Source organism: Balaenoptera acutorostrata, chromosome 5 (genome assembly GCF_949987535.1).
Source record: "Balaenoptera acutorostrata chromosome 5, mBalAcu1.1, whole genome shotgun sequence".
Lineage (NCBI taxonomy): Eukaryota > Metazoa > Chordata > Mammalia > Artiodactyla > Balaenopteridae > Balaenoptera > Balaenoptera acutorostrata.
The window spans coordinates 125,323,522-125,339,440 of NC_080068.1; the positions used below are offsets into that span (position 1 = coordinate 125,323,522).

The 15,919-nt window shown below is 36.4% G+C and overlaps 1 long non-coding RNA gene across 1 annotated transcript in view; it reads left to right on the forward strand.

Annotated features, from left to right (window-relative positions):
* Positions 1-12,067, forward strand: part of LOC130708242 (uncharacterized) — a 29,383-nt gene extending 17,316 nt beyond the window's left edge. Inside the window, exon 3 of the long non-coding RNA XR_009008358.1 lies at positions 8,552-12,067. This is a non-coding gene — a long non-coding RNA (uncharacterized LOC130708242). The remainder of the gene's footprint in view (positions 1-8,551) is intronic.
* The last annotated feature ends 3,852 nt before the right edge of the window (positions 12,068-15,919 follow it).

Sequence of the window (15,919 nt, forward strand, 5' to 3'; positions counted from 1 at the left end):
GTGAAAGGAATCAGAACATACCACCCCGAAATATGCTACTTTGGCATAAGGATTATTTTGAGCTGAAGGCAATTGAGAAGAGGTGACACAGGAAGAACTCTTTGCCTCCCCCTTTCTGCCTAAAACCGGGGCATAAATTTCCCTTCATAAAGGTGATATAAATTTCCATTTGTAAATGTGCTTTCCTCTCCAGGAAGAGAAGAAATATAGCTCTTATCTGCCTAACTAAACAAGCTTTGTCTCCCATATATTTCCTAGTCATCTTTCCACAGTTTACTACCCACAGAGGCCCCAAGCTGCTTTTCCTTTGCTCACTTCTCCACAATTTATTACCCTTTGTTAAAAACGATACAGATATAAGTCCACTGGTTTAACTGATTCTTTGGGTTTTCACTTTTTTCTTGAAGCCCCTGTGCATGTGAAAATATTAACATCTATAAAGAAACACACAGTTTTTCTCCTATTAATCTGTCTTTTCTCAGTTTAGTTGTAGGCTCCCAGATACAAAACCTGAGAGGGTAGAAGAAAAAGTTTTTCCTTTCCTACACTTATCAGTATTACATTGCTTATATGACTTGCTTTGGTAATAAGAAAAAGAAAATAAAGTAATAAAAGAAAGGGCATCAAATATGTTGATGGGAGTTTTAGAATATATACATATAAATATAGGTATACATATACATACACATATATGTATAGATAGATAATTTTTTTTTCTAAATGCCTGCCTTCATTCCTTCCTTCTTTCTTGCTTAAATAATTTTGTCCTAAAGTCAGTAGGTGAAATTGAGCAAAAGTAAGCATCCACATTGGAGAGTGGGTGCTAGTGGCCCAGCGCAAGGAGGTGGTACCCAAGAGGGATGAGAGAGGCCTTTGCATGGAGTGGCGTTGTAGCAATGGTGTGGCATGTGCGCCCACACAAGATAAGGACAGCATCCGTACATGTGGGCGATTGCAGAACGAGGTGAGGAGGATGCCCACTCAGGGGGCAGTGGGGATGAGAAGAGACTGATGACCTTGGGGGTTGATCCAACAAACAAATATATTGGGGTTATGGGGGCCAGGCTTCTCCCTCTTAGAAAAAGGATTTACAAATATGGAAAGGGAGAAAACTGGAATAAACCCTGCGGTATGTAAAATTAGAATTGGATATATCAGTCATTTTGTGTTTTCGATAGTATACGTGTATAGGGGTGTGTGTGTGTGTGTGTGTGTGTGTGTGTGTGTGTGTGTATAGATATACATGCCCTAGCTCTTTCCATTGAGAGAGCCTAAGGGCAATGCCATTGCAAAAACATTGAGTGTACCTACTGTTTAGATCTGTTACTAAATACCATTCTCTGCAAAAAAATAACAAACAAAAAACAGACAAAACAAAAAAAAGCCCAGAGCTCTTTGAAGATATACTTGATTCCAGGGCTGGGGTTGGAAAAGTATAAGATAAGCCTGGAAAACTTTTGTGTGTGTGCCAGAAAGTACAGAAGTGTGCAAAGAAGGATGAGAATACGTCAAAAGAACTGAAAGCCAGCCTAAAGGGGCTAGGCAAATCCGGGACAATTTGAGGGTCAGTAAACAACGATAGAAACAGATATTGCCTACTGAATAAATTAAGCATAGTTCATACTAATATACAAAATGAATGAATATACAAAAATGAATGAATGAATGAGAAGAAAAAGCTTTTCCTTACAGTATACAACACTATATATATAATGCTCACTAATGAATGTGGAAGGAATGATGGATTTAGGAAATCACCATTTGGCATCATAGTTGAAAATCTTACAAGGCTTCTAGACAAAGAACAAAACTTTCAAAGGCCATTGATAATGGAAAGATAACTAGACTAATAATAGACTTCTTATCTGTAACCTTGGTTGAATCAGACAATTTGCATTTATATTTACAGACCACTGGCAATATCCCTCTATCAAGGGAAGTTCTCATCCCCACATGAGAGCAAAGTAAAGAAGTTTTGGCATGTTGCAAAGGCTCCGAAAATATCCTACCTGTGTACCTTTCTGAGAAAATTTTCTAACCAAATGAAAATCAAATCTCATGATAGGGAAGATGAAAAGTTCAGGAAACATTGATGAACAATGAATTTCATAATATTTACAATTATATCGAAATGGAATATGACAGTTAACTGGAGATTATACTCTGGTAAGAATTTTGAAACAGGAGAGAGATTCTGTGAGGAAAAACTTGATGACTGTCTGGGATTGAAATCCTATAATTATCTCATACAAACTCAAGATTTGGGCAATAGGGAGGGTATGGGCAGTTAAATGTTCTAAAGGTTTCATTTCAGTGGAAGAAGTGGAGAAGCATTAAGCTAGTAATAGAGTGTGGTAGGAAGGCAAAGTTGTTCCTTAGTTTTTGATCCATCAATAGAAAGATTTAATTATTACAGTTGGGAAGACAACTATTAGTAAAATTGAAAAAATATATGTCTGGTAGGGAATGAGCAAGTTGGAGGACATTATTTAATTTTCACATATCCATAGAAATACAAAAATAACTGCTAAAGCCAGGAAAGTTATGAGTAGCAGAATGGAGATCCAATTTATGAGTGGAGGAGAAAAAGATAAAAAGAAACCTTATCAATCTAATAAGAGTGAGGAAAAGAGAGAAAAGAAAGTATACAAATGTACAATAAAGTGGAAGAAATAAAATTAAGTATATAAATTTTCACTACAATTGTGAAATTCTCCTATCAAAAGGCAAAAACTCTCAGACTGAGTTTGAAAATCAAATTCAATTATATTCTGTATCAGGCAGGGCCTCAGTAAGATGACACATTGGAAACAGGATAATTTGAGAAAGGCCTACTCTGGAAGGTGTGCCTGGGGAGTGAAAGAACTACAAGGCATAGTGTTATACTGGGTGAATACCAGCAGAGCTGCTCCCACGCCTAGGCCCAAAAGGACAAAGGGAGGGTGGGATTCCCAGAACCTGGAAAGAATCATGTAGAGTAGGACACCCAGAGAGGAGCAGTGACTCTTAGTTGAAGGTCATAGGGGTGACATCACAGGAAGGAGCCAAGAATTAACTTCAGTCTCCCTCCCTTGATTTAGCCAGAGAGCAAGGGAAGAAGTTGGTGTGGTCCCTACAAGTCAGCCCTTTTGCAGGGACCAGAAGGGTGAATGGTGGGTCCAGAGTAGCAAGCAGACAAGATACTTGCCACACATACTGTTTACAAGAACTGCACCAAAATTAAAGCAACAAGGAAAACTTCAAAGAAAGGAAAGGTACATAATAGTAATAGGATATTAATAGGATTTTCCCATTATCCAGAAGTTGTGAGATTTACGCTAGACCCAACGCTGGGGAGCAGATGGAGACAAATGTTGTCCCATAAGAGAACTATCTGGAGGTCAAGCTGCCAGAATATCCCTGCAGGGCTTACTAATGGGCATGCCAGCCAGTACCCTCCTCTCCCTAGTCTATGTAAAGAAAGATTTGGGGATGGGGAAAAGTGATTTTTAGGCCTTAAGGAAAATAATATTCCTGGAGAGAAGCACTTGAGGAGATGCACAGAGATTGTAAATGAGGTGACTTGTGTCCAGTTCCTTGGCTGGATGCTTGCTGAGTTGCAGAACACACAGGTCTAATCAGGTGATGCCACCAAAGTAATGCATACAGAGAGTTCTTGGGAGAGTAATGTGATCTCCTGAAATATGGGGCATGCCAGAACATGGACACTGTGTCTACTTCTGGCCTGGAGAATCTTGAAGATGGCCACTGAATGACCCATGCCATCAGGGCTTGAAAGAACAGTGGTGAAGTGTAACCAGGAAGAAGATGAGGCAACCACCCTCCCATCCCAGGTCCAACTTGATGTGACATGATATTATGGAGGATCTTATAATTCTTCCATAGTAGATAGAATACCAGCCACTATATCATAGGATAGCTATACCACATTTTAAATGACTTCTCTACAATATACATGGACGAACAATTCATACAAAGGCTACTGGTAAATTAGGTACATGAAGTGCTTAACCACAGCAGTATTTGTAACAATGGTAAAATACCATCTAAATGGCCGAAAATAGTGGATGGTGAAATGAATTATACACATATCAACTAGATGAAATTTAATTCTTAAAATACGAATTCTTTAAATTGTGTAGCAAGATAGGAAATTATACCGTTAAGCAAGGAGAGTAGCATAAAAAAATATTCCTAGTCTATGACTGGAACAGGGTAAAAAAGTGCATACACCAATGTACAAAAAGCGAGCACAAATAAAACAAGAACTGATGTCTTAGGCTAGTGGAATGTGGATGAAGTCTTTTTTGCAGTCATCACTTTTGTTGTCATACAGTTGCTTAAGCAATAAATGAAATCAAAGGCTCAAAACAGAGAAACAAATGGGTGGAAGCAGAAGAAGCAACAATTAGACAACGCTTGAGGAATTTTGCTTTAGAGGGAAGCAGAAAATGGGGTGGTATCTGGAAAGGTCTGGGCCAAGGGAAGGGAGGGGCTTTTATGAAGTTAGGGAAAGAGCTACATATTTTTATGCTGATCATATTTTTATGATCTACTGGGAAGGAGCAAAACTGATGCTGGAGAAAAGCCCTTCAGCAAGGGAGAGGAAATGTGAGCCCACACTCAGGTAGAGGTGGGCAAGGGGCAGGTCAAGGGCCACATAGAGTACATGGGAGCAGATACAAGTAGGTTGGCTGTTTGATGGTGGGAAGTTGAGGGAATTCTATTCTGTTTGATTCCATTACCTTCAGTGAAATAAGAAACAAAACGAGGAGTCAACTAAGAATGGGGTTTGTTGGAAGTTTAAGATAAAAGAAGTGTGAAATGGTCTCAGAGATTGAAAGAGTTAAGCGACCAAGGCAATATGGTAGAATTCCCTGAGAAAACTGACAGTCTACTTGAGGTTTGGGCAGTAACAGGTCTTATTGACATATCCTGTGCAAGACAACCTATCTCAACTATATGATATCAACGCCTTGAACACATGGTCTTTCTTTTTGCTGTGTCTCTTAAAGAGTTCAGTTTCGGTGCCGTAAATTGCTAGTATCCTCCCTTTTCATTTTATGTGTGAACAATGATGTTGAAAGTACACTTGCAAGCAGCTGTCTTGAAGTATCAACTTCCGTTTACTCTTTGAATGTTTCATCATTATACCAGAACATCTTCTGGAAATATCAGAATGAGCTGGCCCTAGGCACTGATGCCATCACCCATCAGAAGCCATGACCCGTGATTTATGGGTGTGAATTAGATCGTAGACTCTCAAGAGAATTGACACCCTCAGCAACTGCAAAATGAAGAAATCTATGTCATTTTGCTCAGGATGAGTGATGTAGTTTTTTTGTTTTTTTTTTAAATTTTGGTTTGGTTTTTGTTTTTAATGTGATGGCTTTAAGTGATGACAGGGCCACACAAATTGCATGACTAACTCCTCTCAAAAGTTAGGTATTTTTTGCAGCCTACACACTGATGTCACTAACAGTACTTAATACATGTGAGGTGGATATGACTGCACAGTGGGATTTATTCAAAGTGTATCAGGAAATGGGGGAGAGAAGTGAACACATTAAGAGGAAAAATAAATTTAAATTAAGCGCTTATAATAATTGACCAAGAAAAACGGTCAATGAATATTTTATCTTTTGTTCCTTTAAAAATGCATGTCGTCTGGAAATGTGATGAGCAGAAAAGAACAATTAAAAGGCACAGGTACCTGACTGGCTTTTCCTGTCTCTTTCCCCAAATGTCAGGCTCATAGGAACCCCTATGGTCCACCTCTGTGCAGATGAAAATCTTTCCTTTCCAGACTAAAAGTCAAAATTCCGAATATTTATACCCTGAAGTTATTGTCTGTGAATCTGGTAACTTAGACCAGAGAGTGTTGCTTTGAACACTGGTATTTTAGGCACTTTCCAGATAACATTGAAATGACCTTTTCTTAGCACTTGCCAAACTTACGAAAAAATTTAAAAATCTAAATTAAAACAGTGGTGAACTGACATTTTTTGCACATCAAGGTGATGGCCGAGATGATACCCAAAGTGAATATGGAAAAAAGAGGGACTCTCATCATGCTTTCAGGAAAAGTGTAAACTGACACAACTTTTTCAAACAAACTTGATAAAATGTACCCCAAAGTCTTAAAACATTAATTTATTTAATCAAAAGTATTTATTGAGTGTCTTCTATATCAAGGGCTGGAAATTATATTCTATCAGTGGGTGAATAGACATTACACAAATAATTACAAGTGCAATGAGCCCTGTGAAAGGGAAATCAAAAGGAGCTAAGAGCAAAGAATTAGTCCTAAGAAAGTAATTAGAATTATACAGTAAGATATAATTTAAACAGTGAGAACTACCTAAATGTCCACAAGCAGTGGATTAAGTAAATTATTGTATATCCATGCAATGCAATAATACAATGGCATTAAGAATAAAGGTATAGAAAACTACTTAATGACATGTAGAAATGTTCATAATATACTGGTTAGTGGAAAATGTTATAAAAATGTGTCCAATATGACCCAATTTGGTAAAAACTAAACAAAACTATTTATAGATCTCTATCCTTATCCATCATCTATGAAGGATACACCAGAAAATGTTAGCATGATAATTGCTGGCTAGGGATATTACAGCAATACTTTCTTCTTTGTGCTTACCTTCATGAACATTCTTGTAGTTGTAAGAAATAATAATAGTAATAAGTATATAATTGGGCATGGGGTAACTGATATTTGAGAGAGAAGACCTAAAGAGTGTATTATTCAACTGCTCTTCAAAATTACATAAAATCTGTTCTTGTATTAAATTAGATCAACAGAATACAATGTTCCTGAAATACATTTTTTAAATCCTCTGCAGGAATGCTTTCACCAAGTTATAACTGAATGTTGAACTTGGCTTTATTAAGGCAATCTGAAGAATATTTTCTTAATCTTTGGCAAAATTACAGTTCAAAATATTGGCATTTACGTTACTTACTGCTCCCTTTATAAAGAGCCACTTAACAGGTTTCTAAGAGAATTGATGCCAGGAAAGAGTTAACTTTTCAGTGAGCTCTTATCAAATAGCACACATTTTAGAACACATCTTATTTCCCTCATTGCCTTGTCTGCCAGAAAGATTAGAGATAAATTCAGTGATCGGTTAATGTAAAGATCCAGCTCCTGGTACAATTAGTTCTGTCCTTTTAAGTGACATGTGTTGCTCATTTTTATAATTTTAAGCTCTTCTGTCTTTTAATAGGCAAGTCCCCTCAAATTGTTTTTCTAAATAGACATGTAAGGTAGAGAGATGTCCAGATGCTCTATAATAAATAAACAGGAAAAATTGGAAATTAGTACTCATTTGCTGTTCGTACATATACATAATGCTAAAGTTTTAAAATAGTTGTCCTTATAATAATCAATATGCTTTTCCTAACTATGTTTGCCTTTTACATGGATAGTGAAAACATTAACTTTATCTCCACCTATTTGAATTGCAATGGTTTTAAATAGAATCTTTAATATAACTTCATTATTCTATTAGTTAACTACTGGTCAAATGTTAGTTTTTCAGACAGCATATTGTTTTGGAGAGTTTAAATTAATGAAATGCATTTTCCTATCATAGAAGGAATATTGAGAGAACACTTGAAAATTTCAAGTCTAGTCAACACTGGTTCCAGTTTTTGTTTTTGTTTTTTAATCACTACTCCTTTCTGTATTATTTTTGTGAGAAGAACTTAACCTTAAGAACACTAATTTGAAATGAAATTTTGTATTTTCCTAATGACTAGGGGCTGAAGTGTTTAAATGACCTTTTTCATCCCCAGGGAGATGACTGCTGTAGGTCAGGCTTTAGGTCACTGGCTGAAGAGTTACAAAGAAAGTCATAGTTTTGGCTGAAGGTATAGTAAATTGGACTACGATAAAGCTGATGCTTCCTCTGAGATGAAAGAGAAAAATATTCAATCCTCTCCTCTGAACACAAATAAACACTGGCTATAGTTAGCCAGTTTGGGTGGGTTGGAGTTTAAAATATTTCTAAATTTGGTACACATTACCATATGTAGTCAGGTTAAAGCTACTGACGTCTGGGAACATTTCTGGGAAAACAGAAGTATATCCAAGAAAAGATAAAGAATCTTAGAACTGTAGAGATGGAAGAACCCTATGGTGGTCCATTCTCCTGTATCTAGAAAGGCTGACAAAGAGTCCATAATAAGTAGAAACTCTCTTTGGAGAACTGAAGGAAGAGTGTTTCTGCAGCTTCTTGCTGTAATGAACTTTTATTCAGCCTTTGCATAGAAGAACCTGATGAAAAGTGGGAATTTGCATGATTATGGTAATCAGTGTTGCCCTATCTTGAAAACTCTGTCCTGTCAGTGTCCCCTTAAGATATTAATGTTCCATATGTGATGTATTCAAAGTCCAGAGAAATTGTACCCTCTTATCTGCTCACTAAACATCTATTAATGAAGCCCAGTTATGGTAGTTTTGGGGGCAATTATTTACCCTCTTGGTTTCTACTAATCATGTGATCTTTTATTTTTCTTTTTTCAGTATACCAACAGCAATGATCACCTTTATTTTCAAATCATGGACAATCAGAGGTATAGATTTACACGGGGATTGTAAGCCTGGGATTAGGCCATTGAATTTTTAACTTCCATGTGATATTTTTTACGTGACATTTTTTTAAGCCAGATTCTGCCATGCTATACTTGCTCAATTTATTCTTTTTTTAAACTTAGAAGTAGAACTTTACTATATCTACTAATTTTATCTTAATCCTTCTGACTTGTAGAAAGGCTTTTAAATTTTAATTTTATCATCTGTACTACTAATTAGCATTTCCAGCTTTATGATGCTAAAACTTTAGCAAGAATGGCACCTCTATGAAGGCACGAGCACTGTTCACTGGTCAGAATATAACACAGTACAGTTACTTTGGAGGTGAATTTGGCAATGTATTTTAAAATTAAAGTTGAAAATGCAGGAACCCAATAAATCCATCACTAGGTAACTCTGGAGAAAAAGTTAAATATACGCACATGGAGATACGTACAAAGATGGTCATCGCAGCACTGTTTGTAGTGGCCAAGACTTGTGTAAAACCTAAATGTACATCAGTCAGGAAATAATTAAGGACTCTGGAATACTCTGTAGCCATTAAAATGAACAAGGTAGATCCATGTTTAATTATCATGGAAAGAATTCTAAGACATACGCTGAGCGAAAACACAAGTTACTGAAAGTTAGGGAAACGTGATACCATTTATGTAAAGATACATACACTCATACTAAACAACACTGTATCTTTTCTATGGTACACATATGCATGTAAATGCACAAAGAAAAATCTGAAGTGATACACCCCAAACTGAGAAAAATGGTTTCATCTGGGAAGAAGAGGGAAGTGACTGGGACTGGGGGAGGAGTCCAGAGGATACGCTCACCATTATCTGTAATGCTTTCATTTTTCACGAAGATATTGTATACCTTTGTATTACTGTACAAAGTTAATTTTTAACCAGTTAAAACACAACAACAAAAAGAATGAAAAGAAAGCTAATTCAAGGTGTCAATAAAAACGTTTAAAAGGAAAACATCCTTAAGCTCACATTACAAAAATACTCCTTCATTTTATAGAAATGGTAAATTAAGAAATAAGAAACCAATTATAAGACATTAGCTGCCTGAGAAAGTCCAGGAACATCTTCTCACTGGAAGATTCTCAACGTGCCCTTGTGGACATTTGGGGAATGGGCACCAAATCAATCCATGCTCTCTCCTGTTCCGTGATGTGGCCTATTTCTGGGCCCTCGTCCCTTCATATTCAGTATGAATTTTGGTTTTATCTCTTATAATGGGACTGAAAATTAAAATACCTCAGAGTCCAACTTTGAGGAGCGAGGCAATAAGTGGATGAAGGGATACTTACGAAGATCTTCTCTCAAAATACAACTGCAGCCACTTTCCAACGGGGAGGATAAGGTGGAGTGCAGAAGTCAGCAGAGGGCCGTCCCTGGAGTCCTACAGGACATGGCCAGAGGTGACACGGGGCATCTTTACTTTATGGACGCTCTGCATTTACTTTCTGTATTTTATTGAGGAATTTTACCTCAAATTATTATATTTTTCTCATTACATATGTTTTCAAATAAGTAGGAAAAATTAGTACATGCATATGGTTTAAAAAAATCAAGTAGTACAAAAACAGTACAATGAGAAGTCTGCCTTTAACTGCAGGTTCCAGTCCCCAGAGGCAGACACTCCTGAAATATTCTGTGTCTATAAAAGCACGTATTGGGTTGGCCAAAATGTTCATTCGTTTTTTTCCGTAAGATGCCTCTAGTAGCACTTAGTTGTCTTTAACTTCATTTGAAACAATTTTGTTAGATTGTATTGTGATACAATACAATCTGTATACTGTGTACTGTATACAGCTGCCATATCAGCGTGTATTTTAAAAAAATGATCAATATGGTGAATTTTTGTGTAGCCATTTTAATACTGAAGATGGAAGAAAAAAGCAACATTTTCAGCATATTATGCTTTCTAATTCCAAGAAAGGTTAAAACGCAACTGAAACGCAAAAAAAGATTTGTGCAGTGTATGGAGAAGGTGCTGTGACTGATGGAACGTGTCAAAATTGGTTTGCAAAGTTTCGTGCTGGAGATTTCTCACTGGACCATGCTCCACAGTCGGGTAGACCAGTTGAAGTTGACAGCGATCAAATCGAGACATTAATTGAGAACAATCAATGTTACACCACGCGGGAGATAGCCGACATACTCAAAATATCCAAATCAAACGTTGAAATCATTTGCACTAGCTTGGTCATGTGAATCACTTTGATATTTGGGTTCCTCATAAGTTAAGCGAAAAAACCTTCTTGACTGTATTTCCGCATACAATTCTCTACTTAAACATAACGAAAACGTTCCGTTTTGAAAACAAATTGTGACGGGCAATGAAAAGTGGATAGTGTCCAATAACGTGGAACGGAAGAGATCATGGGGCAAGTGAAATGAACAACCACCAACCACACTAAAGGCCGGTCTTCATCCAAAGAAGGTGATGTTGTGTATATGGCGGGATTGAAAGGGAGTCCTCCATTATGAGCTCCTCCCGGAAAACCAAACAATTAATTCCAACAACTACTGCTCCCAGTGAGACCAACTGAAAGCAGCACTCGATGAATAGTGTCCGGAATTAGTCAACAGAAAACGCATAATCTTCCATCAGGATAACGTAAGACCACATGTTTCTTTGATGACCAGGCAAAAACTGTTACAGCTTGGCTGGGAAGTTCTGATTCATCTGCTGTATTCACCAGATATTGCACCTTCGGATATCCATTGATTTCAGTCTTTACAAAATTCTCTTAATGGAAAAAATTTCAATTCCCTGGAGGACTGTAAAAGGCACTTGGAACAGTTCGCTGTTCCAAAAGATAAAAAGTTTTGGGAAAATGGAATTATGAAGTTGCCTGAAAAATGGCAGAACGTAATGGAACAAAAGGGTGAATATGTTGTTCAATAAAGTTCTTGGTGAAAATGAAAAATGTTGTCTTTTGTTTTTACTTAAAAACCAAAGGCATTTTTTTGCCAACCCAATATATTGCAGGCATATGCATGTTTTCCCTTCATGAAAATGGAAGCATGCTAAACACATTGCAGTATGCCTTACATTTTTCACTTATTTTCTACTTTTTCAGTATACCTAGATCATTCCATAGCCATGTATATAGATTGACTTCATTAAAAAAAAAAACTGCAATAGTTCTTTATAAATTGCATCTGGTAATGATGGGCTCTCAAAAAACATTAAATGAATGACTCCACATAATTTCTTTCATAAGCCTCTAATGATGACCATTTTATTGTTTATTTCCAGTCTTTGCAACCACAAGCAAAGCTGAAGTATATATGTTCACACATCTTTGTGCATGTGTGTGAATATGTCTGTAGGATAAATTCCTAGACAAGAAATTGCTGAATTAAAAGATACACTTATTTCAAATATTGAATGCTATTGCTGATCCATCTCCCACCAGCAGTGAAAGAGTACCTGTTTCCCTCAACTCTCTAATCCTATATGTTAAACTTTTTGACTGTGCCCATCTGAGAAATAAAACAATGTATTTCTTTCCCTCGAATGTTTTATATTTTGTTTATATATTTTAAAAGGCTTCTTTATGTAAATATTATGTATTAATCTATATATTTTATTTATATTTCTTTTTCTATGAACTACTTGTTCATGTTCCTTTGCCAGTGAGTCTCTTCTCACTGATATTTAAGGTCTCTTTGTTTTTTAGTTTAACTCTGATGTCACAGATACTGCATAATTTCCGTTTGTCATTTATCTTTTGACTTGGGTTTAGAGCAGGGAGGGGGGCAGCACTAGTGGTGGATACTTGTGTTAAATTTATATAATTGAAGGGTTTGTTCATATAGCTTTCCCAAAACCAAGGAGCGGTCTGTCCCAAAGGTAAATTCAGGTTCCTGCTTCTTACACAGTTGCTTTAAGATGACAGGGGTTTTTTCTGCTATTTTTTGCACATTAAAAAAAAAAAGTGCCTTGAATTGACGGTCAGGATGCCCCCTTTACACTGTCAAATAAGAACAAATGGACAATGACATTCGAATCTCTCTAATCTAAGCAGACCACACAGAAGATAAAGATTAGCAGGGTCTTTCTGTAAGGGGCCATCTTTGAAATATATTTATTATTAACAACAATTTATTTGAATGAAATTAATATAAGGAAGGCTGAGCTCCTCTGATTCAATAGCTTTTTCATCCAACTCTTACTATAGTGTTGAGCTAATTAAAAAACATAGAACATATGAATAAACCTAGTTACTTCCAGCATCCCTCTCTTTTAAAAGGTAAAAGAACAAGTCCTTGTGGTTGTCCAGTGGCCCTCAGGGAAGCCCAAGATAATTTAAAGGTAAAAGACATCATGAAGTTTTTATTTTTCTGAATTTAGGAGTTGATCTTGGGAAGGCAAAATCAAAGTCTATGAGAGGAGACTGGTCACTTGATTAATATAGTCATGGAGGGGCTTCCCTGATGGCGCAGTGGTTTAGAATCTGCCTGCTAATGCAGGGGACACGGGTTCGAGCCCTGGTCTGGGAAGATCCCACATGCCACGGAGCAACTAGGCCCGTGAGCCACAACTACTGAGCCTGCGCATCTGGAGCCTGTGCTCCGCAACAAGAGAGGCCGCGATAGTGAAGAGGCCCGTGCACCGCGATGAAGAGTGGCCCCCACTTGCCGCAACTAGAGGAAGCCCTCGCACAGAAACGAAGACCCAACACAGCCAAAAATAAATATAATAAATAAATAAATAAAAGATTACTATTTAAAAAAAAAAATATAGTCATAGACATCTGAAAATAGTGCATGATTGTAGCTTGACTGTCTATTTAGAGTGACAATACACTATTTAAAAATAAACTGACTGAAGGTGACATAGCCTGGCCCAAGCCTTGGCTATTTCAGGAACTTCGGTGTGTTCGTTGTTTATTTATCTGTTTTTAAAAATCAAGGACACAAAATCCACATAAAGCACAGATCATTATTCTTGGTGAGACCAGAATCTGCCACCTGGGCATAGAAGATAAACAGTAACCTTTTATTACCTCTCGTGGAGATAGAGCTGCTCACTCTATTATACCACAGCTGATGGTCATAATGATGACTCGAGAACTGATTAGATGATTTCTGATGTACCAGGGCTTTAGAAGTCAGTAATTTGTATATTTTAGTAAGCTTTCATAAGGAAATGGGCTTGGTGTGATTTCATTCAAAAACGGTTAACATTTAGAGTTCCACAGCCATTGACCACACCCATACGTAATGTAGACGAGGAGTTTGGTTTTCAAAAACAACTTTCTAAAATGAAATTAGTGCATGTGTTCATTTAAAAAATATATATATATTTGTTCAGACTGCTTAGTGCCACTAGGTCCAAGGATACAGCAATGTTTAGGGCAAAAAGATCTCTTCTTTAAGGGACTTTGTATTCTATTGAAGTGAGGGGACTGATAATATATAATATAAGGAAACAAATAAACAAGATACAATTTTAGATAATAAGTTTTATGTAATAGTGAGTAGCCAGAGGTTATTTTTATAAAATAAAAACAATTTGACCATCCAAGGTATCAGTACTAACATTTAAATATATCTCATTCTAATATGAGTTTGGGAGTATATAACAAATGGGATATTATTCTATAGTTTTGTAAACTACTTTCAATTAACAATATGTATATTACAAGTATTTTTCCATGTTAAGAATTCTCCTACAAAGCTGTCTCTGTGGCTACACGGAACACGTTGGTTTCTATGACTGTGACATGATTTATTTAAATTAATTTGTTCACCTTTAATTATTTAGATTATCCTTCATTTTTTCCTTATTATAATCAATGTTGTAATAAACACCAAGGTTGCTAAATGTACGTGTCTGTGACTTTTTTCTTTAGAGTAAATTTCTTGCACCCAAACTGTTGGCCCAAATGATATTTAATTTCAAATATTTAAGGACTTGGAACTTCCCTGGAGGTCCAGTGGTTAAGACTCTGCACTTCCAGTGCCGGGGGCGCGGTTTTGATCCCTGTTGGGGAACTAAGATCCTATATGCCAGGTGGTAGGGTGAAAAAAAAAAAAAAAAACCTGCTAAGAAAAAAAAATTTAAGGACTTGATGCACACACTTTTAAACTGCCTTTTCAAAATGCTACAATAATTTATCCTCTATCTGGCAGTTCATGCCCTTGACAACCTGGGGTGATATCATTTCTTTTTTTCTCTCAACTATATAGGAGAAAATTTTCATTTTTATTTCAACATGCATTTCTTTATTTTTTTCTAAGATAATTCACATGCCATAAAATTCACCATTTTTAAGTGTACAATTTACTGTTTTTTTGTATATTCACAAAGTGGTGCAACCATTACCACTATCTAACTGCAGAGCTTTTTCGTCACTCCAAAGACACCCTACATCCGCTAGCAGTCACTCCCCAGCCCCCTCTTCTCCCAGCCCTTGGCAGCCCCATATCTGCTTTGTATTTCTGTGCATTTTTGTCTATGCTTGACATTTTGTATACATGGAATCATGCTCTTCTTTCTGGCTTTTCTGATTCCACTGTAACAAGGTTCATCTATGTTTTAGCATGTATCAGTATTTCACTGGTTTTTAGAGTCAAATAATATTCCATTGTATGGATATACCAAATTTTGTTTATCCATTTGTCAATTGATAGACATTTGGGTAGTTTCCACTTTTTGGCTATTATGAATAATGCTGCTATGAACATTCATTGATGTGTTTTTGTGTGAACATAGTTTTAATTTCATATATATATATGACTGCAATTGCTAGGTCATACGGTGACTCTATGTTTAATTTTTTGAGGAGCTGCCAGATTCTTCTCTATATTTATGTTCCCACCAGCATTGTATGAAGGTTCCAATTATTCTACACCCTTGACAGCCCTTGTTATTTTCTGTTTTTTGTTTGTTTGTTTTTTATTATAGCTATTTTAGTGGGTGTGAAGTGATAACTCATTGTGGTTTTGATTTACATTTTACTAATGACTATCTTGAACATCTTCTCACATACTTATTGGCTATTTTTGTAGATTCTTTGGGGAAATGTCTATTCAAATACTTTGTCCACTTTTAAATTGGGTTGTCTTTTTACTGTTGAGTTGTAACAGTTCTTTATATATTTTGGAGACTAGACTCTCATCATATATATGATTTGCAAAATTTTCTCCCATTCTCTGGATACCTTTCATTTTCTCTATAGTCTGATTTGATACACAAAACTTTCTAATTTGGATGAAGTACAATTTATCTATTGTTGCTTGTGTCTTTAGTGCCATATCTAAGAAACCATTGCCTAAG